Source organism: Ceratotherium simum, chromosome 19 (genome assembly GCF_057802395.1).
Source record: "Ceratotherium simum simum isolate JZ-2026a chromosome 19, ASM5780239v1, whole genome shotgun sequence".
Taxonomy (NCBI): Eukaryota; Metazoa; Chordata; class Mammalia; order Perissodactyla; family Rhinocerotidae; genus Ceratotherium; species Ceratotherium simum.
Genome location: NC_141918.1, coordinates 48,544,961 through 48,570,895, shown reverse-complemented (window position 1 = coordinate 48,570,895; position 25,935 = coordinate 48,544,961).

Genomic DNA, 25,935 nt, shown 5'->3' with positions numbered 1-25,935 from the left:
TCTATCTTTTTTTCTACATTTATTAGATTCTCTCTTTTTTCTCTCATTTATTTTTTTGGAATATCTCTATTAACTCATGGAGGGTTTTTTTGTTTATTCAAGTGTTTTATAATCATTTACCATCACTGTTATGCATTCTCTATTATTAATGTTCAAATTTTCCTAAATTAGACCAGTGGGAGACCCTTCAAGTGATTTCTGAGTCCTTTTGACATGATCCCATTAGTCTCTGAGCACTTTCTTGCTTTCTAGCACCATAAAATGATCTGGACTTGATTGTATTTTCCTGGCCACATCCTGTAATCAGCCATTTCTCCAAGGAGCCTTAGTTCCTTTTAGATGTAAATGGTATTCAGAATCCAAGATATGGGCCCTAGGTGTCTGCTAGGTAAGATGTCACTGCCTCCACAACACTACTTTATTATTCAAGGAGAAAAACACAAATAAAGGAACTTAGTACCCACCTTAAAAAATTAGAAAAGAATTTTAAAATATATTAAAAAGACAATACAAGTATTTCAAGAAACTACATGAGTCAAGAGATGAAGAAGATTTTCTTAACCAAGATGAGGAGCTATAAAATTTAAAAATTCTTACAGCAAGGAATACCAAAAGTAAAATAAATATTCAAACAAAATAACTAGAAGAAATATTTATAATTCAAATAGCAAAAGCTAATATCTATAATCTCCAAATATGCTTACAATCTGAAAAGAAAAAGACAAACTACCAATGGAAAAATATGAAGATCTAAATGGGAGTTAATAGATGAGCAAATCCAATCAAGTAGCAAACATACAAAAAATGCCCAAATTTGATAGTCATCATAGAAATGCAAATATCCAGACAAATTTTACCTTTCTCACTGGCAAATATTTTTAAATGTACATCTCTCTGAATTGTGTGTATATGGGAGAAAGGATCCTCACACATTTCGTAGAAAAGTGAGTTATCACATCCATTTCAGAAAGCAGTCCAGCAACGTCTATCAAAACAAATAGTATATACAGTCTTGGAGCCAAAAATCATACTCCTGGGCTCCAAGCTATAGAAATAAAGGCATAAATACTTAGGATATATAGATATAGATACAGGTGTGGTTTTTGCTTCACTAGCTGCTGTGGAAGGAAAAAATAAACCTAGAAACAAATTGAATACCCATCAATAGGGGAATGCATACCATGAAGTAGTATATAGTCATTAAAAATCACGAATTAGAACCAATGGAGGAATTTCCATGAGGTAATATCGAGTGAGAAAATCAAGATGCTGGAAGGTATGTAGAGTTAGATTCCATTTTAATAAAACCAAAAAGATTAAATAAAATCCCTATGCATATATATGTTTATGGATATGTATGTTTATATAACCATGGCTTTAAAAGACATCATTAAGAAAAGGAAAAGACAAGTCACAGGCTGGGAGAAAATATGTGCAAGTCATATCTGATAAAGGTCTTGTGTCCAGAATATAAAAAGAACTCTTATAATCCAATAAGACCTTATAAAAATGGATATGCAAATGTCTAATAAACATATGAAGAGATATTCAATAGGATATTCAATTCATTTTCCTAATAGCCTTCAAGAAAATGGATATTAAACCACAATGTGATACCACTATACATCCACTAGAGTGGCTATAATCAAAACGACGGACAATGTCAAATATTAGTAAGCAGTGGAGAAACTGGAATCGTCTTACGTTGTTGGTGGCAACAAGCAGTGGTACAGCCATTTTGGAAAAATGGTAGTTTGATAGTTTCTTAAAAAGTTAAACACATGCTTACCATATAACCCAGAAATCCCACTCCTAGATGTCTACCGAAGAGAAGTGAAAACATACATTCACGCAAATACCTGTGTGCAAATAAGCATTATTCATAATCACTTGTTTAGAACAATTCATAATAGGAAAAACTAGAAACAATCCAAATATCCATCAACTGGTGACTGGATAAACAAAGTATGGTATCTCTAAATGTGGAATACTACTCAGCGATTAAAGGAACAAAGTACTAATACATGCAACAACATAGACGAACCTCAAAAACTTTATATGAAGTAAAGAAACTAAACACAAAAGACTACTTGTTGTATGATTCCATTTATACAAAATATCTAGAAAAGGCAAAATTATAGAGATAGAAAGAAGGTCAGTGATTGTCCAGTGCTAGGGTGGGAGCAGGGGTTAACTGAAAAGGGGCACAAGGGAATTTTTTTGTAATCGAAACACTATACAACTGGATTATGGTAATGGCAGCATAATTATATAAATTTGTAAGCCCACTGAACTATACACTTTAAATGAGGAATTTTATGATATGTAAGTTATACCTCAATAAAGCTGTTAAAATATGATAGGATACATAAGTTACTGGGAAAGAGGGGCAGTGTTTGGTGATGCTGGTGAATTGAGGGGAAGAGGGTTGGGACAAGTTGAAAAAGAAAAAACTTGGAGATGATCAAACACATATGTTCAAAAGCAAGTATTATCTAATACCAATTTCTCAAATGTTCATCTGAGTATATCAGATATAAAGCACTATAAATTTTCTGTTGCTTTTTATTTTTTAAAGAAGTATGAATAACAGACATTTTAATAATCAGAAATGTATCATTCAGACTGAAAATGTTAATATTTTTTGAAATTCTATAACTAAAATAGATGCTGGCCTGATACTAACTTTGTTATACAAATATTATTATAATCCTTCAGGGGAAAATCTCAGCTTTAACTAAAAGCTCCTTCATAGAAAAAAAAGTAGAGATCCTCCAAGGTTGGCCCACAGAATATCTCCTGGTGGGGAAGGATCACCAAATCACACCAAGCACTCTCACTTTGTTCTGAGATTCATGCTGGTCTTTGGTTTTGTTACAGATTCCTGCTGCCACCACCATCCTCACCAAGGAGGATCTTTCTTTTATCAACTTGGCTAAATAACTCGTTCCTTGGTTCCCCCATAGCACAGTTGAGACGTGTTTGGAAAGAAGGTTATTAAAAGACCCTTGAAGTCAAGGACCACATCTTACTCATTTGTATATTCCTAGAATTGATGACAGTGATTGGCAAGTATGGTGCCCAGTGAGTATGAATTAACTTAACTGAACAAAAAAGAAAACACAAAGAGTATCTTTACTTAAGCTAAACTGGTTTGCAACAAATGCATTGTTTTCTCTGAGGATGCAGGCTTATTTCATCCAAGTGGGATCCTAGGACAAAGATGAGATTTTATGTAAGTCTCTTACTAGTCTCCGGTCTTCCTCTTTGTGGTACATGCAATCTACTGTAGGTCCTTCTTGATGTAGATATTTCAAAGGTCACAAGCAGAAGATAGAGTCCCTGCTCCAGTCTATTTAGGGTCTGACTTCAAAGTTTAAGTTTCCTGTAAAAAGAATCACTTTTTCTCCAGTTAATTGACATAGGAGTTACTTTCCCCATTAACTGAGTCTCTGTTTACCTAAAGGATTATTGTCTTTCCCCTGCATGCTAACCTCATCTCAGTATAAACTCTAACCTCAATATTCACATGAGGTAGATGTGATTGGTAGCCATAAAGGAATTGGAGGCGAAAGAGTTTGTTTTTTTGCATCATGTTTCACATTTTCATTACCATCTTCCCCTGCTTATCTCACATCAGCATTCTACACCATCATATCTAATAGGCTGCCAAGCACTGTAAACCATACCAGCATAATCCCTTTTCTGTTCTTGCTTTCCCTGCCAATGCTAGCTTTCTGAGTCATTATCTTGACTTTTTAAAGTATTATCTTTATTTCTTGAGAATTAGAAAATAAAGGAAAACTTGAGGAATAAAATATCAATCACTCAATGTTGACTATGCATCTCAGTTAGTCTCTTCTCTTCATCGCCTCCTTCCCTCCTTTGCAATCCATCTGCCAGAATAAAGCACAGCTCTTTTTGAGCTACGTCACTTTTCCAAAACCTTAGACTGTCTCTAAAGTCAAATATACAAAAATTGGAATTACATAGGGAATATCAAAACGAAATCTTGAAACAGCCAAACCTCTAGGGTGAGCCACATTTAAAAATAAACAAATCCATAAATAAGCTAACAGATAAATTCTTCAATAGATTCTCATGGGTCATAATGTGAAATTTAAAGTTTTCTGGACTCCTTCTCATGTAGAATTCTTTTTATAAGCAGCTACCATATGAGAATTTCCTAAGTTAGGTATTCCATACATAATATGATGTTCTAGATGGGTAATTTGAGAAGCACTTAATAAAGGTCTTTTTATAAACATGTAGATAGGCTCATAGTGTGAAATCATAAGGCTTCCAAGAGGTAAGGAACATTGCCAGCTCTTGGTCTGAGGGGTAAGGAGAGGGAGCAATTACAAGGCTCTCCTAATAACATTTTCAATATTAGCTACCTCTATTTCTCTACTCCTGCCAAACTATACCTGATACATATCCTATACTTTCTCCACCTGGTACCTTTGATAGTCCTGTGGTCTCTAACGAGAACAGAATTTCTCAAGCTTGGCTGTATTGACATTAAGGTCATTATAATTTGTTGTGGGGGGCTGTCCTGTGCATTGTAGGATGTGTAGCAGCATCCCACTAGTTGCCAGTAGCATTTCTTCAGTTGTGACAACCAAAACTGTCTCCAGATATTGCTAAATGTCCCCTGGGTACGAGGGAGTGTAGGGGAGAGGATTGCCCCTGTTGAGAACCACTGTTCTGAAACTCCACTCCTCCCCTTTTGCCTATTAAATATGAAGTCACCCCTAAGATGCTACCTTTAAAGAAATTTTGTGTTTCCTGAAACCACATATGATGTCTCCCTTTTCTCAGCTGTTGAAATACTGCCTTTTAACCTTCTATAGAGCAACTATCACTTTCCACCTTGAATTTAATTACCTAAATTCTTCCAATAGATGAAAACGCCATGAGAATGATAACATTTCTGTATTTCCCAATGTACCTAGTGATGTATCTTTGTAGGTTATAGTATACTCTCAATAAATATTTTTAAATGAATGAATACTCTTGTTTTGTCCATAAGCAGAATTGCCATCACATAGTCATACTTTCTCTTTGCATTAAGTAAAGGGCTTTAGAGAAAGATGAATCTTAGAGGCTCTAACCTGGCAAATCTCTTTTCATAATATGGAGCTGGGAGCAATACTTGCTCACTCGCTGGGATATGAGAGAGGCTAATGACCATAGGAAAAATAAAATTCAGAAAAACAAATTACCCATGATTTCAGATCTAAACATCAAGATCCAAAGCAGAATTTCACACCCTTTTCATTAGTGTTGTTTTTTAAATTCTTAATTACCATAGGGATACAAATGAAGCATTTAAAAATAAATTGAGGAGGGTCGACTCCGTGGCTTAGCGGTTAAGTGCGTGCACTCCGCTACTGGAGGCCCGGGGTTCGGATCCTGGGCGTGCACCGAAGCACCGCTTCTCTGGCCATGCTGAGGCCGTGTCCCACATACAGCAACTAGAAGGATGTGCAACTATGACATACAACTATCTACTGGGGCTTTGGGGAGAAAAAAGGAAGAGGATTGGCAATAGATGTTAGCTCAGAGCCTGTCTTCCTCAGCAAAAAGAGGAGGATTAGCATGGATGTTAGCTCAGGGCTGATCTTCCTCACACAAAAAACAAATAAATAAAAAATAAATAAATAAATAAATAAATTGAGGAGACCAAATGCATAACTTTGGTTGGTTAATATTTACTATAAAAATTTACCTTTAATAATGAGCCCTATAAAATTGTTTTCATCTTCAAAGTGCTTTAAGACATTAATTAATTATTGCAAGACTCCTGTGAAATAAATAATTAAGTATTATTATTACTCTCTTTATTGATGGGAAAATGAAACAAAATTGTTTAAGAACTTTCTCCAACTTATTTAGGTCAGCTGCAGTGTTAAAGATCTAATTCTTTCCAGCACATCTTTTCTTTTCACTCTAAAACTTGATTTAAGAATAATTTTTACAAAATATATTTTATGAAGTTTGGTAACAGAAACCTCAAATAATTTCTAATACCAGAGATATAAATAATAAACTCTTCTCTTTCCACTAAATATTAATTCAAACTTTAATCTTCAGTATTCCAGTTCATGAACTATAAAACTTTAAAAAGTGATAAGTGATGTCTAGAAATTACATTTCCATTCCTTCAGCATCATTATTAGCAACTGGATGAACATTTTCTTCAAGAAAATATGTAATCTTTTAAAATTCTAGCTTGAAAAGAAATGAAGTTCAAAACAGAGTTTGATGATATTCTAGGATTTACAAACCTAGCACTTCCCTTAGGAAATAAAATGATATAAAATTTACTATGTTCCGTCATATTTCGTAATGTATTCAGAAGTAAACTGTTGGAAAAGTTTTGCATATTTCTGTCAATTTTGTGTTGGTGAATTTGCTGTTTCTGAGAGGGTAAATTCACAGATTTAGGAAAACAAATTGCTTATCCTCTTAATTCCATACAGTGTATGGATATGTCTTTGTATTTGCACCAATTACTCATAATACGGATATTCAAAATGACTTCTGCAGCTGCACACTCAATATAAACAGATCTGTGTTTCCTTTGGAGTGTCAACCATTTCTGTTCCTCTTTTCCAAAGTGGACACTTCAGTAGCAACTTCTCACTAAACACCCAGTTGCTACAATCACAACTTGTCTTCTGCTGAGTAGTATTTACTTCTACATAGTAGGTGGTTTCACTTCTTAGTAAAATATAAACTAACTCATCAGTTTTTTAAATTGTATCCATGAGCTGCATAATAGTCTAGTGTTAGAGTTCAGAAGGCACTTAAGAAAGGAAGGAAGCGAAGAGAACTCATGACGACAGATGAACTGGGTCAATGCTAACATTTCAAATAAAGGTTGTCCCCTCAGTGTCAAGGCAGGTGAGGGAGAAGAAGGGACATGATGGGGAAGTATTAGCAGTTTCTATAGTGGCAGAGAGGAGAATTTTTAGGAGCAATCACTGCCAATGCTGTTGTTTCTTCCCTAGTGGGATGGCTCATGACTACAAACTATCAAGGAAGTCTCACACTCTGCCAAGAAAGAGATATGGTTAACCCCCACAAAAACAGCCACTTGAAAATGCACCCTAAACAGCCTCTTTCTTACTATTTATACATTTTTAAGCATCTACCTGTACGCTCGCCACCACGATGACGTTAATCATAATGTGTGGGTGAGTGTCATCAAGAGCGGAATGAGAAAATACTCCTGAGATGATACAGAAAGCAGCCAACGCTAACATTTTCCATAAGTTCACACTGAATATGCCAGGATAAAAATATTCACAGTCAGAAATATTTTGTTTGCTCCTTTGTTTTCTTGCAGAGGTAATCTGAGTCTCTGGTGATTGAATAAACCTTTGGCAAAGTGTAACGTACGAGGCATACTAAAGCTAAACCTTAGATTAGGATACTGTTGTCTCTGTTAAAGTACAAACCTGTTATTTTGGAGAGATGAAGGGGAAGACGGAGGGCTGGAAGGATGTATGGACATCAGAAAAAACGAAAGAAAGAAAAACTTCACAGACCACCTATCTACTCTATAAGATACACTTGATAACCTTTTTTATGTGTCGTATCTTTTAATTCTCACAGCATGCTTATAACGTACGTATTCATATATCAGTTTTTACAAATAAAAAAATCTTCCTTGAAGCCATTAGGTAAACTACCCAAAATTACTCAACTAATATGAGTAGTAATTTTAAACCAGATCTAAGACCAAATTTTCATACTTTGCAAACCTAACACCCTATCATTTTTTAAACCAGCAAACACTTAGAAATCTAATATCTTTGTGAAAGCATTGGAGACAAAGAAAAAAAGTGGCAAAGGAAAAACAGTGGGGGAGAGGGAAAAGATCATTTAAGAAAATAGAGCAAGAAAGAAATTCTAGAAGAAAGTTGTGTCCCCTCCAAAAAATTTTAAAAATAAAGAAAACAACATAGATAAGGGGTCTATAAAAGGATCTTAAAACCATCACATTTTTGAAATGCAGCTTCATGAAAAGTAAGACATTAAAATAAAACAAAACAATTTGTGATCAATTCATCAGTTAATAATAATTGGTCAAAATTCTTGGTCAGCACAACAGTCCAACATGCAATGTAGATTTATTTATTAATTGGTTAGAATACTATATGATATTATCCTTTCAGAAGACTAATAAAAATATGCTGAAAAAGAAAGAGAGAAAGAGACAGGAGAGAGAGAGAATCATCAGAGCCCTGACTTGTTTGTGGATAGCTCTGCCGAAATTCAGTGCAATGCCATTTGTCTTACCATGTATTTATCACCCATCAGACAGTTTTCAATTCTTTCAATGCCACTCATTTCTCAGCCAAAATGACAGTGCCAATTCAAATTAATTTTTCACATATTTCTTAAGGTACTTTTAATGGTTTATTAAATTCTAGGAAATACTTATTGCATCTACTGTCTTTCTTCTATTCTCAAGGTTTGCAATTCTGCATGAAGCTATCAATTTCAACATGACTTATCATTTATAAGACCGTGTTACCTATTGCTCATTGATTCCATTGCCTTCTAAATTTTCCAAGATGTTATATATATAATAGCTTATAGGAAGAACAGGTTTACCAAAATCAATTAAAATCTTTTGTTTTCTCATACTCTTTTTATTTCACCTTCTATGATATCTATATATTTCACATAGAGATAAAGACCTAAAAATAGAACTTTTTTCTGTTTTCTTGAATGTTGATTTTCCAAAGATATTGGTTCCTTGAACACCTAGAAAGTCAGAGAGGTTGTTTATCTTACAGAAAAGAAGATAACAGGGAGCTCTAGATTTTTCTTCTTATTTTCTTGCTAAAATAGATTAAAATTTTGAGTAGGATAAAAAGTCAGAAGTTGTACCTTCTATTGATTTTTTTGTGCCTTTGTTGTCGTGAAACTCTGATATCTGTCTGGAAAAAAATAGAAACATGAAGTATCAAATCTAGGTTCAGTGTGCCATGGAGTTACTTGTGTTAAATGTTGCTATTTCTTGATGTACTGTTTAAGATTTGGACCAGCTGCATGAGACAGAAAACAAAAATTAATAGTGGCTTGAACAAAATAGTAATATAATTTTCTCTCATGTAAATGAATTCTGGAGGAAGGCAGTCAGAGCTTTCAGAGACCCAGACTTCTTTCTTCCTGCTCCACCATCCTGCTTTCCATTCTAAAGGTCAATTCTGGTTCAAAAAAAGAGGAAAGAAAGATGAAGTGCACACATACTTCTTTTTAAAAGAGACTTTGCAGAAATCGCACATAACGTTTCCACTTATATATCAATGGAAATAAATTAGTCACATAGTCACACCCAACCACAAGGAAGGGTACAAAATAGTCTTTTAGCTGGGTAGTAAACCAGTTTTTCACAAAAGAAGAAGAAATGGACATTAAGAGGCAATTAAAAGTCTATGCCACACAAGGATTTTCTCTTTGTTCCTCATTTTTAAAACTATTCTTTAAATCCCTTTTTAATCATTTGCTATGTTCTCTCTGGGTAACAGTTTTCAGTATCCAACAACTAACCAATCAACCCTATATCATTGTCATTGTCTTCCAATGCTATATTTATCATTCTGTCCTCTCTCCTAAGTTCCTAATTTCTAAATGCTTGTTGTCATCTCTACTTGGATATTCTACAGTGTGACAGAGACAATGCTGTGGACTCATTAAACCCATCCTCCTTTTTGAAGGTCCCAAAAGAAGACCACGTTTCCCAGCCACCCTTACTATTAAGTTGAAGCCATATGACCAAATTCAGGCCAATGGAACAGTGGAAGATGTGACTTATTCCTAAAAGGTCTCATTTGATAGTTTACTCTTTCTCTTATGATGTCTGAGGCAGGAAATGACGGACTCCAAGATGGCAGAGCTACACAATAGATGGAGGCTACATCTCTGCATCATTGCTTAGAGGTGAGCAGTCCAGGAAAGACCTCAACCCAAACCCATTTCAGACTTCATGTTAAGATTATGAGATTTGCTAGTCTACTTGTTCCAGTAGTAAGCATTAATTACACCAATTAACACAAACAGGGATCAATAATTTAAGGAATCACTACATTCTCTAGTGAGTCAAATTTAGTTGATACTAGATTAGCTTTGTAAAGAGGACAAATCATGTTTGGTATTACAGGGTTTTTTTATATCAACCAGATAGATTAAAATCCAATGTTAATCAAATTATGAAGGTTAGAGGAATCATATATAATAGCATAAAGAAGAAAAATCACAACCAATGAAGGCAAATTCTGGGAACTCTTCAAGTAAGTCTAATGATTTCGATTAGGATTCCTTTGTTGCTACGTACATCTATGGTCTCTGCTTCTAGACTACAGCAGCCTTGTGAGCAGAGCTGTTGTCTAATCTCTGTTTACAGCACAAACACATGATATCTTACTTTGTATGGAGTGGGCGTTCAATGATAATGACGATAATGTTGATGAAGATGACAATGATGGTAGTATTGACAAAGTTGAGATAAAACATACACTGGTATCATTTTATCAAGATTAGTAAATATATAATAAACAATGCTTTCAAATAAGAAGTGTGTAGTTGAAATAGTTAAAGCTATTTCCCTTTCATTTAAATTCTCCCATTCCCAATGTAGAATTTCTAAGAGTGCTAATCCAGCTTTCTTTTCTCGTCTTTAATTTTTAGTCTCACCTCTTACATAGGTACCAAGTTTTATCATCTGATCACTTTCACAAAGACCTTCACTTTTGAGCTGTCCTCTAACTTTGTATTTGTGAAAATGAATCAACATGTACAAAACCCTAATTGGCACCATCATCTTTTGATAAAAACAAAGTGCCTTCTCCAGAAATCCAAATGTCAACACTTGCCACCTCACTTCTTTCCAGCTGACATGTGAATAATTAGTCTTCCACTGTCTCCACACCTGAAAGAAGTCACAAGAAGGATTCCCTACTCAAATAAAGAAGAAAGAGAGTAAATAAGCAATACTTTTGAGATAAGGCTATACATACAGTTTTTAGGCACTGAAACATGAATTGCAATACATAGAAGTGTTTTTAGATGGGAATGCAAGGGCAGAGTCTTTTTCATGCTGTGCAATCTGTGCAGAAATAATAGCGATATTTATTCAGTTCTTTGGGCAGAGATCACATTAAAGTCACAGAAGATGGGATAACGGGAGAAATGAAGAAACTTTATACAAACATAATGGGACTCCTTTTAAAAGTACCTTTAGAAAACTTATACTGTTAACTAACACAAGAAAGACAAAAGAGAAGAAAGAAAAATAAAAAAACGTATTCAGAAGAGAGGGAAAAGCATGGACAAAGGTTTTTTTTTTTTAAAGTAGTACAGAAAAGAGACAGAAAAACTTATGAGATATAACAAAGAGCACAAAATAATACAGGCTTATCCTTTTCTACTTTCTTCCAATTTTCCCTGAAAAGAAAAATGGTCATGAAAACAGAGAAGAGACAGGGTTACCCCAGATGGGATACAGGCAGGCAGAGGACAACGACAATATCAAGTACAGGAGAGGATTGTTGCAAATACAGAGGAGAAAACAACCTGCCTTATTTGGTGACCAACCGCTTCTCCTCCCCAAAAAATTAAACAAAAATTCTTCGCATTTAAATAGAAATACAACCAGATAATAAGGATCTTTAAAAGCCTGAAAGTGCCTTCTTTGCATATATCTGCACTTGTGTTCATGTTCACGTCCTCACCCCCAGTCCCCAGCCTGAGCCCCCACCTTACAGAGAGTGCCTGGCACAGAGTAAACTATCATTAAATGTCTGAGGAAATGTTCATGAAGTTGAAGTGCTGTTCTGTAGAGGGGTACAAAAAGCTTGCCTTGTGCCCAATGATGTTTTATGTTTTGGAAACTGCACTGAACTGATGTTACATTCAGGTACTTGGTTTTCATACCTTTAATGAAAGCCCTTCTCTATCTTGGAAGGTATCTTGAAACTGTCCAAGATTGCAAACTTGGAGAAAGGAGAAAACGGAGCAGTAGAAGAGAAAGGGGACCACCAGAAAGCAAATTTTTTTTTTTTTTTTTGCCCCCAAAGCCCCAGTAGATAGTTGTATGTCACTGCTGCACACCCTTCTAGTTGCTGTATGTGGGACTTGGCCCCAGGATGGACAGAGAAGTGGTGCCTCGATGCGCACCCGGGATCCGAACCCGGGCCGCCAGCATCGCAGCGCGCGCACTTAACCACCAAGCCACAGGGCCGGCCCTAGAAAGCAAATTAATTCAGCCAAATCTTCCTTAGTGATCAATGGACTGACAGACTTCAATGCCAAATCACCCTTACAGCCATAGAATCTAAGTGCTGATTTCAGGAGACATGCTGCTGCTAACGTAAAGATATTAAAGAACCAATTTACATGTTCAGAATACAATGATTTTTGACCCGCTGAGAGTGATGTGTAGGCACGAAATGAATATCACAGTTGGCAATTCTCTCCAAAGAACCTATCAATTCTATGTGATATGTTCCTTGAAAACCTAGAACGTCAGAGCACTTGCTTATCTGATATAAAGGGAGAAACCAGGGAGCTCTAGAATTTTTTTTCTTCTAGAAATAGATTATAATTTTGAGTGGCTCGAGAATGACAAAAAGTCATGGGCTCCCTCTTTTATTGATTTGTAATGCCTTTGCTGTTAGACACCTTTGAGGACTCCCTAGAAGGGGTCAGAAATATTCGATATCACATCTGGCTTCAGTGTGCCCTGGAGGCGGGCTGAAGGAAGCACAAGTTCTACGGAATTTACTCTTTAAAATTTTACCTTTAGAAGAACAATGTGTGAACAATATAAATCAGGAAAATACGTAGAAAAACATGAAGGAGTAGATAACAATATAGAGAATTCTGTTTAAAAAAGGAAGAAAGAACAAAACCTAAACCTACAAGGACCCAGACATCGGTCCACCTATCTAGCTCACAGAGAAGTCAGAACTGGCCATTGGAGAAATAATACATAGCTGGCCGAAAGGGCAGGGGAGAGCTGGGGAAAGGAGTTGAGGGGGAAGAATTGCTGCCTGAGGAGACAGATCAAATCCTAAAAAGGGGATATTTCCACTGACTTGTGCCTCTGCAAAAGGAATTGAATCAGGACTTCCACTTCTAGCACTACCTTGTGTCTCCTCCTCTCTGATTTTTTCTGAAACCACTGCAACCTGTCTCTCTATCTAGAGTTCTACTGACTCTGTTTCCAAAAACCAACAACTACCTACCGTAAAATGTTTTTGTGAAATACTTGCAACAACAAAAAAAATCCATTTAGAGCCAGCTGTGATGCCTGGCAGTTAACGTTCGGTGTGTTCCGCTTCAGCGGCCCAGGTTTGGTCCCAGGCATGGAACCACACCACTCACCTGTCAGTAGCCATGCTGTGGTGGCAGCTCACATGGAAGAACTAGAAGGACTTACAATTAGAATATACAACTATGTACTGGGGCTTTGGGGACGAAATAAATAAATAAATAATGAAAATTATCATTATTTGTTAAAATTTTTTTAAAAATGCATTTCTTGACCTTACCATAATTAATTTTGCGTAATAATCTTGTTTTGCAAAGGATGTTCCTGGACTCAGTCCTTTTAACTATTATCCTGTAACTCCATACGACTTACACCTGTGTAATACTTTTCATTTTTCAAGGCAGGCTCCTTCACTTAATGTTAATTTGCTCTGTGAGATAAGATAAATATAACTTCTGCTGGCTTTGAAGATGAATAAAATGAAACACCAAGGGTGACATGGCTAAATCTCAGTATAGAATACACCTCATGGTTCCCAGCTCATTAAAATAGAAGTTAAATTCTCTGTCCTGTATATACCCCAACCCCCACCCGGCTGTACATTTCAACCACAATACTTAACCTAGTTTGTAATTAAATATTAGTGAGATGTTTTAATTAATATCTTGCTATCCAAGAATAAGCCCCTAAGTCTCTTTTGTTCACCATTATAACTCTCACTCAAAGCATGGTCCCCGGTACATTAGATATGTTCAATCAATACTTGTTACGTGAATGGATGGATGATTTTCTTTTCATCATATGGTACCTAATCTTCATCCTTTCATCTCATTGTACTTCAACTATATGATCTGTGGCTCTTTTCACACCTAGATATCTCTGCATGTGCACATCTATTTCCTTCTACTAGCCTGTAGATTCTTAATTTTCTATGGCCATCAAGAACCTAGTGCAGACCTTTGTCCCGTGGTGGTATCCAATAAATTGTTGAGAAAATGAATGTTTCTCCATGCAGTCTGGGAAGCTGCTGGAACAATTTTTAAAGTGCTATGATCCCTCATTAGACAGGCCACCCATACAGCAAACACTTGATACATTTCAGTACATCAAATCCTATACTTAAGCATATTTTCTGAGTGAGTAAATAATTTTCTGTTGGTCTGGAGCCATAACACGTATTATAGGAGCCCTGACTGCTGTCTGTCAACGCATGCAAGATCACAATCTTCCTTAAAAAGACAGCCTTCTTAAGCCAGTGTCACTGAGCAAGTAAGATACAAAGGGAACAGTCGGACTGGCCGTTTGAACTCTGACATTTCTTGCCAATATGATAATATTGCCAGTAATTGCTCTCAGTTGGGTACTGAATTCCCTAAAACAGGTGGAGATTTTTTTTTGCAGATTCTGCTTCTTGTTTTCACATGGGTGTCAAGCCCTTAAACGTGACTGTGAGAAATGCCAATGGTAAAAAATTTTGACCTAAAATTCCATACAAGTATAAGTTGCACTTTATGAAACTAGAAAACTGAGCATTTCCAGAAGATTTCATCCCCACCTCAAAGAGAGAAGTGACATTTTGCTTCTCAATCAGAAATAAAGTTCTCCCAATTTAAGAAGGGAAAACAACAGTAATTCAGAGACATTTTAAAGGTTAGTAATATATGACATAGAATTGAAATCTGTGAAGAAAATCACTACTTTGAAAGGATGAAGCTATCCACTCAAACTTCAAATACGCTAATTAAAATGATATCTTCCCCCCAAAATGCTAAGTCAGATACTTCACAAAATAACAGTCTAATTTCACTGAAATTCAATTTCATATAACCAAGAGGTTCTTAAATGTCATTCAGACCCCTACACAAATGGTATCAATAGTGATATAAAAAGAGACATTTTATTGATCATATGATTCAAATCTCTGAATTTCCTTACTCCCAGGCTTTATTTATTAAGAGTTAAACTTTGTCTCCCTTACACGTCTGTTTTAAGGGACACCTGGGGGTCATCCACTCCCTCTAACTTCCTACAGAACTGCATTTATTTTTACACCTGAAAAATAGCTGTCTGCCTGAGCCATCTCTAGTTCTTGATCACTTGCTTTTGGCCTTTCTGTTTTTACTCACAGTAGTCATAGAAATAAGAAAAGTGTCTTAATTATAAACTATAAAAGCGTTAGTTTAAAACCTGCCTGTGGACTTTTTTGTAAGCCATTTCAATTTTATTTTTTAATTCTCAACTCATTTTCATCTCTAGCTTCATTGTAATGATGCATAAGATTTTGTTTTACTACAGACATAAAAATTATAATTTATAAATGTATGTAATGTGAAAACTAACCCCCTTCAAATCTGCTTGTCTCCTAGAACGCACAAAATGTACCCACCAGCCTGAACAAACGGCTCAGATTCGACCTCTGGGAACACAAGAGTAGGATGTCTTAGTCAGTTCAGGCTGCTGTAACAAAATACCAAGAGCTAGGTGGTTTATCAACAACAGAAATTTCTTTCCTACAGTTCTGGAGATTGAAAGTCCGAGATGAGGGTGCCAGCATGGTTGAGTTCTGGTGAGGGCTCTGTGCTGGGTTGCAGACTGCCAACATCTTGTTGCGTCCTCACATGGCAGAGAGCAGAAAGGGGAAGCAAGCTCTCTCACGATTCCTAAAAGGGCACAAATCCCACTCATGAGGGCTCCACCCTCATGACCTCATCTAATCCTAATTACCTCCCAAAGTCCCCACCTACTAATACCCTCACTTGGTGGGGTGGGGTTTCAACATATGAATCTTGGGAGGCCGAAAACATCCAGTCCATAACATGGAGTGATTGCCGTATTGGGTAGGATGCTGAAGGGGATCAGATTATACCACCCCAAAATATATCATTTGACATAAGGATTATTTTAAGCTGAAGGCAACTGAGAAGCAACAGATGCAGGAAGCACTTTCTGCCCTCCCCCTTTTGCCTGAAAGCAGAGCACAAATTCTCATTTGTAAATGTGTTCCCCTCTCCAGGAAGAGGAAAACAACTCGTCTACATAACAAACTATACTCACCAACCCTTATCTACCACACAATTTCTATTCATCTTCCTATTCATCTTCCCCCAGTTTACTGCCCCTAGGAACCCAAACCCCTTTTTTTTCGTCTACTCACTTCTCCACAATTTATTGCCCTTTGTTAAAATGGTATACAGTCATGCACTCCATAATGACATTTTGATCAATGATGGACTGCATATACAACAGAGGTCCCATAAGATTAGTACCATAGAGCCTAGATGTGTAGCAAGCTATACCATCTAGGTTTGTGGAAGTATACTCTGTGATGTTCACACAAAAACGATATCACCCGGTGACCCATTTCTCAGAACGTATCCCCATCATTAAGCAACGCATAACTGTATACACTCCCAGGTTTAACTGTCTCTTTGTGTTTTCACTTCTTTTCTGAGGCTTGCATGCACATAAAAATATTAAGATCGATAAAAAGAACATATGCCTGTTTTCCTGTTAATCTCTCTGTGATCAGCGTAATTTACAGCCTCCCAAACACTGATCCTAAGAGCATAGATGCAAAGTTTTTCCAGCTCAGCAATGGTCTTAGCTGAAAGAAATAGAAAAGCCATTAAAACAAAATTGGCTTCAGTAAAGACATCTGTTGGGCTGGCCCCGTGGCTTAGCGGTTACGTGCGCGCGCTCGCTGCTGGCGGCCCAGGTTCGGATCCCGGGCACTCACGGACGCACTGCTTCTCCAGCCATGCTGAGGCCACGTCCCACATACAGCAACTAGAAGGATGTGCAGCTATGACATACAACCATCTACTGGGGCTTTGGGGGAAAAAAATAAATAAATAAATAAAATTATAAAAAAAAAACAAAAAAAAGACATCTGTTATGTCATATAGGAGTTTGTAGCTATGGCAGGCCAGGATGGTTAGCTGGTTAATTCACCAGTCCATTATATCATGAAGAACCCAGGGTCTTTCCACCTCTTCCATACTGCCCTCATCTGAATGGGCATATGTCCTCAGGCTAGTCCTTTCATGATAGTCAGGTGGCTACAGGAGCTTCAAACAATACATTGTCACACAACAATATCCAAAAGTCAGAATGGAGAGAGGGCATATTCCCTTCCTTATATCCTTAATAAGAATGGCTAAAACTCTCCCAGAAGCTGTCCCACTGATTTTCCTTCACATTTCACTTGCCAAAATTCTGTCACATGCCCATGCCAGAATGAATCACTTGGCAGGGATAAGGAATTACCATAATTGGCTTGGACTAATCAAGCTTCACCCCTGGAGTTGGGGAAGAAGCCAAATTCTCCTGATGCTCAACGTCCCTGGGAAGAGCATGAACAAAATCAGTGAATGTTTGCATGTAGGCCACCAACCAACACCGTTTGTCACGGTTGCTAGTGCAATCTCTTTGTCCTGCTCATGCAATCCTTTCTTTCCTGCCTTCATTATGTACTTAAAATACTGACTTATTTGTTTTATTTTTCACAACCCCGAGTTTGTAGCACCAGTTTAAAGAGTTCCCACTAGACCACTTTGTGGCATGTCTTATAAATAGGCTAACATTCAGTTCACAAAAGAAACACTTACAAGCACATTAAGAAATGCAATCGTCCATTAACCTTCCTAATCTTTGAAGATCAGCAACATAATTCACTCTAGATACCTGGGGGGCAGGAAGTAGCCACAACATCGCTCAGCAGATTCTATTACTCTAGTTCTTCAGACTCGAAGATCAGGGATGTTTGTGGTACCTTATAAACTCCTCAAGAGCAAGATTCTCATCTCCCACAGTGATATGTTACGAGCCGTTAATAAAGATGTATTGGACAAATTAATAAATTAGTGATATTCTTTTTGTGACTCTCTTCTACACTCTGGATAGATGAAGATTGCCATTTGGAAGCTCATTAAACCTCCAATATCTATTTATGGTCTGACTCTCCTTCACCCTTGAGAATCTAGATTCATCCTGCAAAAATAACCCCTTGCTGCCCATTAGACTACACTATCCTATTTCACAACACTTCATAGGTTTGCATTATTGCTTGATATATTACGCTTGGGGATTAATGACAGCATTATTTCTTCTAACATTGTAGGGTTTGAAGAAGTCCACTTCAGAATGTCCTAACACAGGCTGGTGTGCGAGCCTTTTCATGAGCTGGCCTTTGCCACACTCCAGGGCTGTGCCTTCTGACAACTCCACCAGCAATCTACCGTTCAGTTTGCAATTTTCTTAGCATTCTGCAGGGGTTCAGAATGTCACCCTAAAATATGCCACTTTGGCATATTGAACATTTTGAATTAAAGATACTTGAGAAACACCTGGTACAAGAAGGACACTCTGACCCTCCTTTGACACCCTGAAAGCACGAGACAGATCTCCTATGTGAAAGGTACCCTCCCTGTACCAGGAACGTTGAAGGCATCCTTGTCACCAGACACAGGGAATTTAGGGCGAAGGAGGCCATATAAGCAAAACTTGTTACTTCTTCACCAATTTATTACCCCAAGCCCAAACCTCTTTGTTTTGTCAATTCTTAAGAAATTTATTGTTTCTTTGTCTATAAGGTATAAAATCTATTTTTATGGGGTTCTCACACATACAAAATTAAATTTGTTTTTCTTCTGTTAATCTGTCTTATGTCAATTTAATTATTAAACCAGCCAAGGAACCTGGAAGGGAAGAAGGGAAAATTTTTCCAACCCAACTATTCTCTACTTGATGCCTCATCAATGCATTTGCCTATACAGTTTCTTCTGCATAAAATGCCCTTTCCTATCTGGTCTGCTTTTGGGACTTATCTTGAGGTTTACTCCTTTGGGCATAGTGTGCCAGATGGCCCCAAGCAGAATTAGACATTCTTTTTCTAAGCTCCTTTAACCATGTTTTATTATAACTTGGTTTTGGTTTGTTTTGGCTTTTAACATGCTTGTTTCCCTATTTGGATGGTGAATTTCTTAAATATGGATTCTGATTTTTATTCTTTTTTTTTTAATTTCTATTGTCTTTTATAGTACCTTGAACATAGAAAGTATTTATTAAATATTTGCTAAATTAAAATTTTGAATTGTACACAAATCTGTACCAACCAAAGAAAATTTCTAATATCATTATAGGGCTGGTGTCCTGTTTGAATTGTGGTACCTTACTTTCAATCCTTTCTCAGTGCTTAGTAAGACTATAACTAGTCAGCCTCATTGATGGAAATATTCATGAGGAAAATGTATTTCTCGAAGTTAAATCTCACTATTACAAACATGAACAGAAACTGCCATATATTGAAGACTTTTTGTTTTATATGATATTTAATACCTAGTTAATTCAATGCTGCTATTTGGGTATCCAAAGCATTTCAAATTTTTTTCCATTTCTTTTCCTTTCTTTTTTTCTTTTCTTTCTCCTTTTATGTCGGGCCATTGCAGAACAGTTAAATAGATGAAGTGTTAAAATTATGTTTTAAACATATATTTAAACATTTAAAATAAATGTTTAATATAAATATTCTTGAGTTACTCTATTCTTTAGCTCAAATGGAATATTAACGGCAAATAATATTGTCTCTTCCAAACTTCAGTGAGCAAATTTCCTGCCTACTGTTTTGGCACAAAAATTTAGAAATAGCTCCACAACTTTGTGACAGTTTCCCCTTTCATAACTAGCGCTCTGTGCTGCCATAATTGTCCCATCCATTAGGATTTCTGTAGCATCCCCTAGAATGTAAACACCTCAGAGGCAGTAACTTCGCTGTGTTCTCTAATGTATTTCCAGTCCCCAGAACAGTGTCTGGCTCATAGAATAAGCACTCCGTCATTTTTTTGGGGGGTGAATGAATGTATTTATAGCTCCTGTATCAGCTATAAATGTCCTGATCAGCACATCTAGATGAAAAGACCTTTCAATTTTTTTATCATTTTCTCTCATCCTCGTTTCTTCTTTTTCTCCCCTCTATTAAATCTTGCATACATATGCACCAGTTAAATCTTACATATATATGCATATACGTAATTTTATATACTATAAAAAAACAAAAACAACACCAACTTCATCTCTCTTCTCAATCTGTTTTATGCAACACAGTCAATTTTAACTTTCAAAAACATTTAAAGACCCCATTCTACCAATAATATCTTAATTGGAATCCAAAGCTTCCCATAATTTGGCCCAACTTAATTCAGCTCTAATTCAACTTGGCTGCCTACTCATCATTTCTGAACAAATTTAGTTTACACTTTCCTGCCTTATATCATCATTTGTAGTCTTGACCTCTCATATAACCCTCTCTCTCTTCTCTGTATGTGTCCCCACCTATAGGCATCTTACCCAAATTTTAGTTGCTAGGTTCATCTTACTTCATCCAAGAAATCTTCCCTAATTATTCCTCCAGCTCCCCAAACAATGAGAGCAATTATAGTTTTAAAGTTTGAGGAGAAACTAATGGAATGTATGAATCTTTTCTCCAGAGAACTATGCATGTACATATCCACCCAATATCCTCGTAAGCAACCACAAATGCCTTTAGTCTCCTGTGCCACTTACAAACTAGCTTGTATCTTCATGGTGTCAACTTTCTTTCTCTTCAACTAAATTATAAACTATAAATCTCTTCAACTAAAATATAAATATTATCAATATGCGATGAACATGTATACAAGTCCATATAAGTGTCACAATGTCTTGATTAGAGCTTAAAATTTTTAAAAACTTAAAGATCTGTAGTTTATTGAAGCCCATTTTATAGACAATTTTCAATAAGATTAATGACAACTAAGCTTGTATACATTTTATACTCATGCTACCTACTGCACAATGACATATGCATGTGTTCATAACCACACTTTAAAAAATCTCTAAGTGATATTTAATACCATTCCAATTTTAGAAATTCCAAAAATTTATTTATAATTTTTTATAACTTTTTTATTACATAAGAAGGAAAAAAAAATGAAGCAATTCTCTGGAGAATTTTGTGCCTTGGTTGTCCAATATCTTCACTTTGCTTTATTCTTTCTTCTCCACAATCAACCATCATATATACATAATACGTATGTGTGTGTGTGTGTGTGTGTGTGTGCGCGCAATATGAAAACAAATAGATATATCTCAAGTCAAAATTGTAGTCAAATGCTTAAGTGCCAAAGTACAAAAATGTGATGGGGGCCAGATAAAAGAATCAGAGAGAGAGGAAAAAAAGAAAAAGGATCTCTGGGAAGGAGAAAATAATTTCATGTCTTTAAAAGTTTCATAGTAACATGTAGAGAAAATATATTTTTAAATCCCTAAATGGATTTATTGTATGTTATGAAATACTTCTCTCTAGAAGAAACTAAAATCCCTTCTCTATTATAACTTGTTTCTACAATCTTATCTCTGCTATTAAAAACATGAAATATTGTAGCTTTTTAATATACAGTATTCAATTTGTAGAGAATTCTTAAAATCAAAGATAAAGCCCATTTCAAAGGAATAGATAAGCATATTAGGATTCTTCTGCAAGAATGTACTTGTTTCATTCACATTCTCCAGAGGAAATAAACACATTTAGAATATGCAAAGGACCATTCATCATTTTGTTAAAAATATAAATAATCCACTAGGGGGAAATGTGGGGAGAAAAACGCAAGAGCAATATGTGACCCTGGAATACAAAATTAGTTTGGACAAATCATTAGACAACATATTGTAAAGAATAATCCTTTGCTCCCCACAGAATGAACAAAGTGACACAGAGAGAAATTCACATCTTTGTCATCCAATGGAACTCTCCCCCTAGAATAACAGAAAGTATGAATCAACCTTCCAACAGGACAATTTATCATTTCTTAATCTGCATCATTCCCCAGCTTCTATAAAATATATTCACGTTTTTAGGACTCTCCAAATTGATACATCATGAACTCAAAGATGGAATGAGACTTTCAAATGTCAAAAGTCCCAGATGCTACCCACAAAAAAGCTATACAAACCACGAGAGCCAGCTATTCATTTATGAGCCTCTGAGCCAGCTCTAAAATCCTTTTAGCTGCTGTGTTTGGCCTATTCAGTCTGTGGACTCTTGTGGACTGCGTGGTATGGGGTTTTTCTCAAAAGCCCCGAGGCTTCTAGGCCTGAAGATTATTAAGTCCCCTGGAAAGAGAAGTTTGGTCCAAATTTTGCTAACTCAAGAATGGATTTGGGGTCTCGATAGCTCTTGCCCCTTGCAGTAAGAATGTGAAATCTTTTAGTACTTATATGACTGAGCTTACAATACATCCAGGCTAATTTGGCATGTCTGGGCAAGAACTAGATTGGCCTTATAAAACTGGAGAAAATAAATTCTAGATCCACTCCTTCCTTTACATACCACAAGCCACACTTCTAGTCCACATTCGAATTACCTCACGTTTGCCTTTTTTTCCTATAATGGTAGTATTTATCATTTCTGTTATGAGTTATTCACGCATTCAGCCTTCATCAAATTTTTTGAATGTATTTAACAACCGTTTACTATTGGCCAAGTATTATTCTAAGCACTTTACAAGTATTATTTCAATTAATCTTCCTTACTATTCTATGTGGTGTGTACCATAATTTTTCTCATTTTAAAGATAAAAATATTACTGGGGCACAAACAGGTTAAATCATTTGCCCAAAGTCATATAGTTTGTAAGTAGTGAAGCTGAGATTTGAATCCACGCAGTCTGACTCCAAAACGCATGCTCTTAATCATGCCTTCTCTGAAATTATCCTCCTTAGATACCATTTTGATTCCATAATTGCCATATTTCCCCCCTCAAGAAAAAAAAATTCTAGCCAATTATTAATATTCTAGAGAAGGGCCCACTCTGCTTGGCCAACTCCACTAGGGTCCAGCTAATGCTCACTGATAAAGACAAAGGACTTGGTTTGTCTTATAAGGAATTCATTTTCTTTGAAAGTCCAAGCCAGTACTTGTGCCTGCCTCCTCCTGGCTGCCCATGTTCTTTTTCTGCACCATGCACTTTTCCCTTATAAGGGCCTGCTAAAAGGCCGGGTAGAACTGTAATTTGCTTGTTACATCCTTACCTGAGTCATCGTCTAATAGAACCTGGCTCTCTGCTAGCTGGAACATGACCTCTTGCCTACTAGACCTACAGAGCCAGCAAGACTTCTTCTACCTAACTGGACTTTTGGACTTGGTCTTAAATAGCCAATTTTGTCCTAATATAGTCACTGCCCACTCATGATATCATCCCTCCAAAAGTGTGGCTCTTTCCTTCTTCAAATATAGCTCAAGACTAATCCTAACAGTACTTGTAATCTCAGAAATCTTTGCATTTGTTTATGCAGCAACATATTTGGCGTTTACATTAACACACTTTGTACTCACTCGAGCGCTCAATAACTATTTGTGAAAGGAAAAGAAGTAAGGAGAGAGTAATGGAGGTGGAAGAGGCAGAGGGCCAAAGATGGAGAATGACATAGAAGGAGTTACTTAAGGTATTGTTTAAAAGGATAAACTTAAAGCAAATTTCTGCTGCTCATACATTTGTAATCTAACTTTGACCCTCAAAAGACAATAAAAAATTAACTCTTTAATTATATTGGTGGCCTAACAGACAAAAAGATATAATATATGTGCCACCCCCACACCCATGAAAACTTTTATCTAATAACCCTGAATTTCATTTTTAAAGCCCAATCTTTTAAGTAATGATTTATTTTTTATCATTTCTAGAAATATTACTCCAGGGGGAAAATGAGACCCAAAAAGATAAATGTTAGCAATTAAACTAGAATCTTCTATCTTATGCTGGGTGATGCATTTATAAAGCCACACAGAAAAATATGAATCATCTTTACGACAATTGTTACAAGAATCATTAGTACTAGTCTTGCATTGAGTAAGGAAATAAATTGCTCTCCTCAAAATTTAATCCAGCTATTCCTTTACATATTTGCTAAGGGGAACAACATTTTACATGCTAGAAGGGCAACTAAGGACCTCCAACTCCTTGCAGCAAGCAATTAATGTGCTTCACTATTACAAAACTTCTAAGTGTTGAGAGTATAATTAGACTGGATAGAGTATAGATGCTTGTTTCATTGTTTTGATTGACCTGACCTGTCAAATCAAGTCAAAACTATCAAATGATACTTGACATGGACAAACCATCCCGGCATGTGAACCCGTTTCACAAACCATTACAGCAGAGATTTTGAACAGTGTGAATAAGAAAACAGAGTAAAAAATAAAGACATCGTATATAGCAATAATAATAATAATCTTCATAACAAGAGTTCCTGCTTTCCAAGACCCACGATACCTTGTTTTTTCAACAGTCAATTATACAAAAATTATCTTTAAGTGTGTTTCTCATTCGCATACTTTCTTCCCTTTTTCTCTTTAGCCAGCTTCCTATTGGATATTTATCTAATAATTCAGACTATGTCTGCTTCTGAAGAAGAGTCAAGTAAAGGAGACAAAATACAAACCAGTTGCTTATGTTCTTGGATATCTGCAAAATGTTGATAAAGGAGACATAGATTTATTTTAAAAAACAGTTTTGGGGGTTATAATGGAGTTAATTCATCAACCTGATGGACCTCTCTAGCAACACGTATAGTAGTAACTTGGACATATGAAAACATTCATGAAACTTGAAAAAGTATGAAGATGCCCAAAAATCATAGGATAAGCTTTTAAAAAAAAAAAAAAACTTGTGTGCACAGTATTCTTTAATCTTTATGTATTTTATTATAATCTAGCAGTAAAATCAATGTTAGTATGTAACATTCACAAGAGAGAAATAGCAACTTTCTTCCAATTCTTTCTAGAAAAACCCATGGTTTCATTTTCTGCTAGAAAAAAAAGTCTCAGATCAGTACCATTTCTGTATAATTGGTTCCGCTACCAGTCTGTTTCTGTTTGGTACAACCTCCACGCTATCCCTTTACAATCTATTTATGAAAATCCATCAATTCATGTCAGACCTCTGCTTTAAGATACTGGCTAGCTCTCTATGCCTACAGAATAATTCTTTAGCACAGCAATAATACCCTTAATAATTTGACCTTAGATGAGTTCTAAGCCCTTTATTCTACTTCTCCACCATCTTATTCCTTTCTATGGACTTCAACTTCTCAGCTTTCTCTTAATTCCCTATACTCTTTTATTCTATTTTTTTCTGTTGGGATGCTCTTCGCTGGCTGGCAAACTCTTGTGCATCCCTCAAGGCCCAGTATAAATGTTACTTCCTCTGTGAAATCATTACTTACTATTCAAGGAAGAGTGAGTTGCTTCCTACCCTGTTTTCCAAACATTTATTCATAATAATCATACCTGCATCATGAATATTGGGTCATGAATATTTGCTTACATGAGAGCTACTGTGGTATATTGATAACAGCTTGCCATCCAGAGTCAGCCTCAGTCACCTCACAGTGTTTTTTCATTAGATGATGTAGGTAAATACCCAGTCCATTGTATGTGTTTTGTTAAATGAGTAAGTGATTAAAAATTTTCACTTCTCTCTATATGAGGTGATAACCTAAGGGAATACTTCAAATACATAAAATATTTTACTTTTAAATGAAATAAAAAATGAATGCACAAGAGTGGTTATATGAGTCTTGGTCTCTTTACATGTTCTAAGTTAATCTCT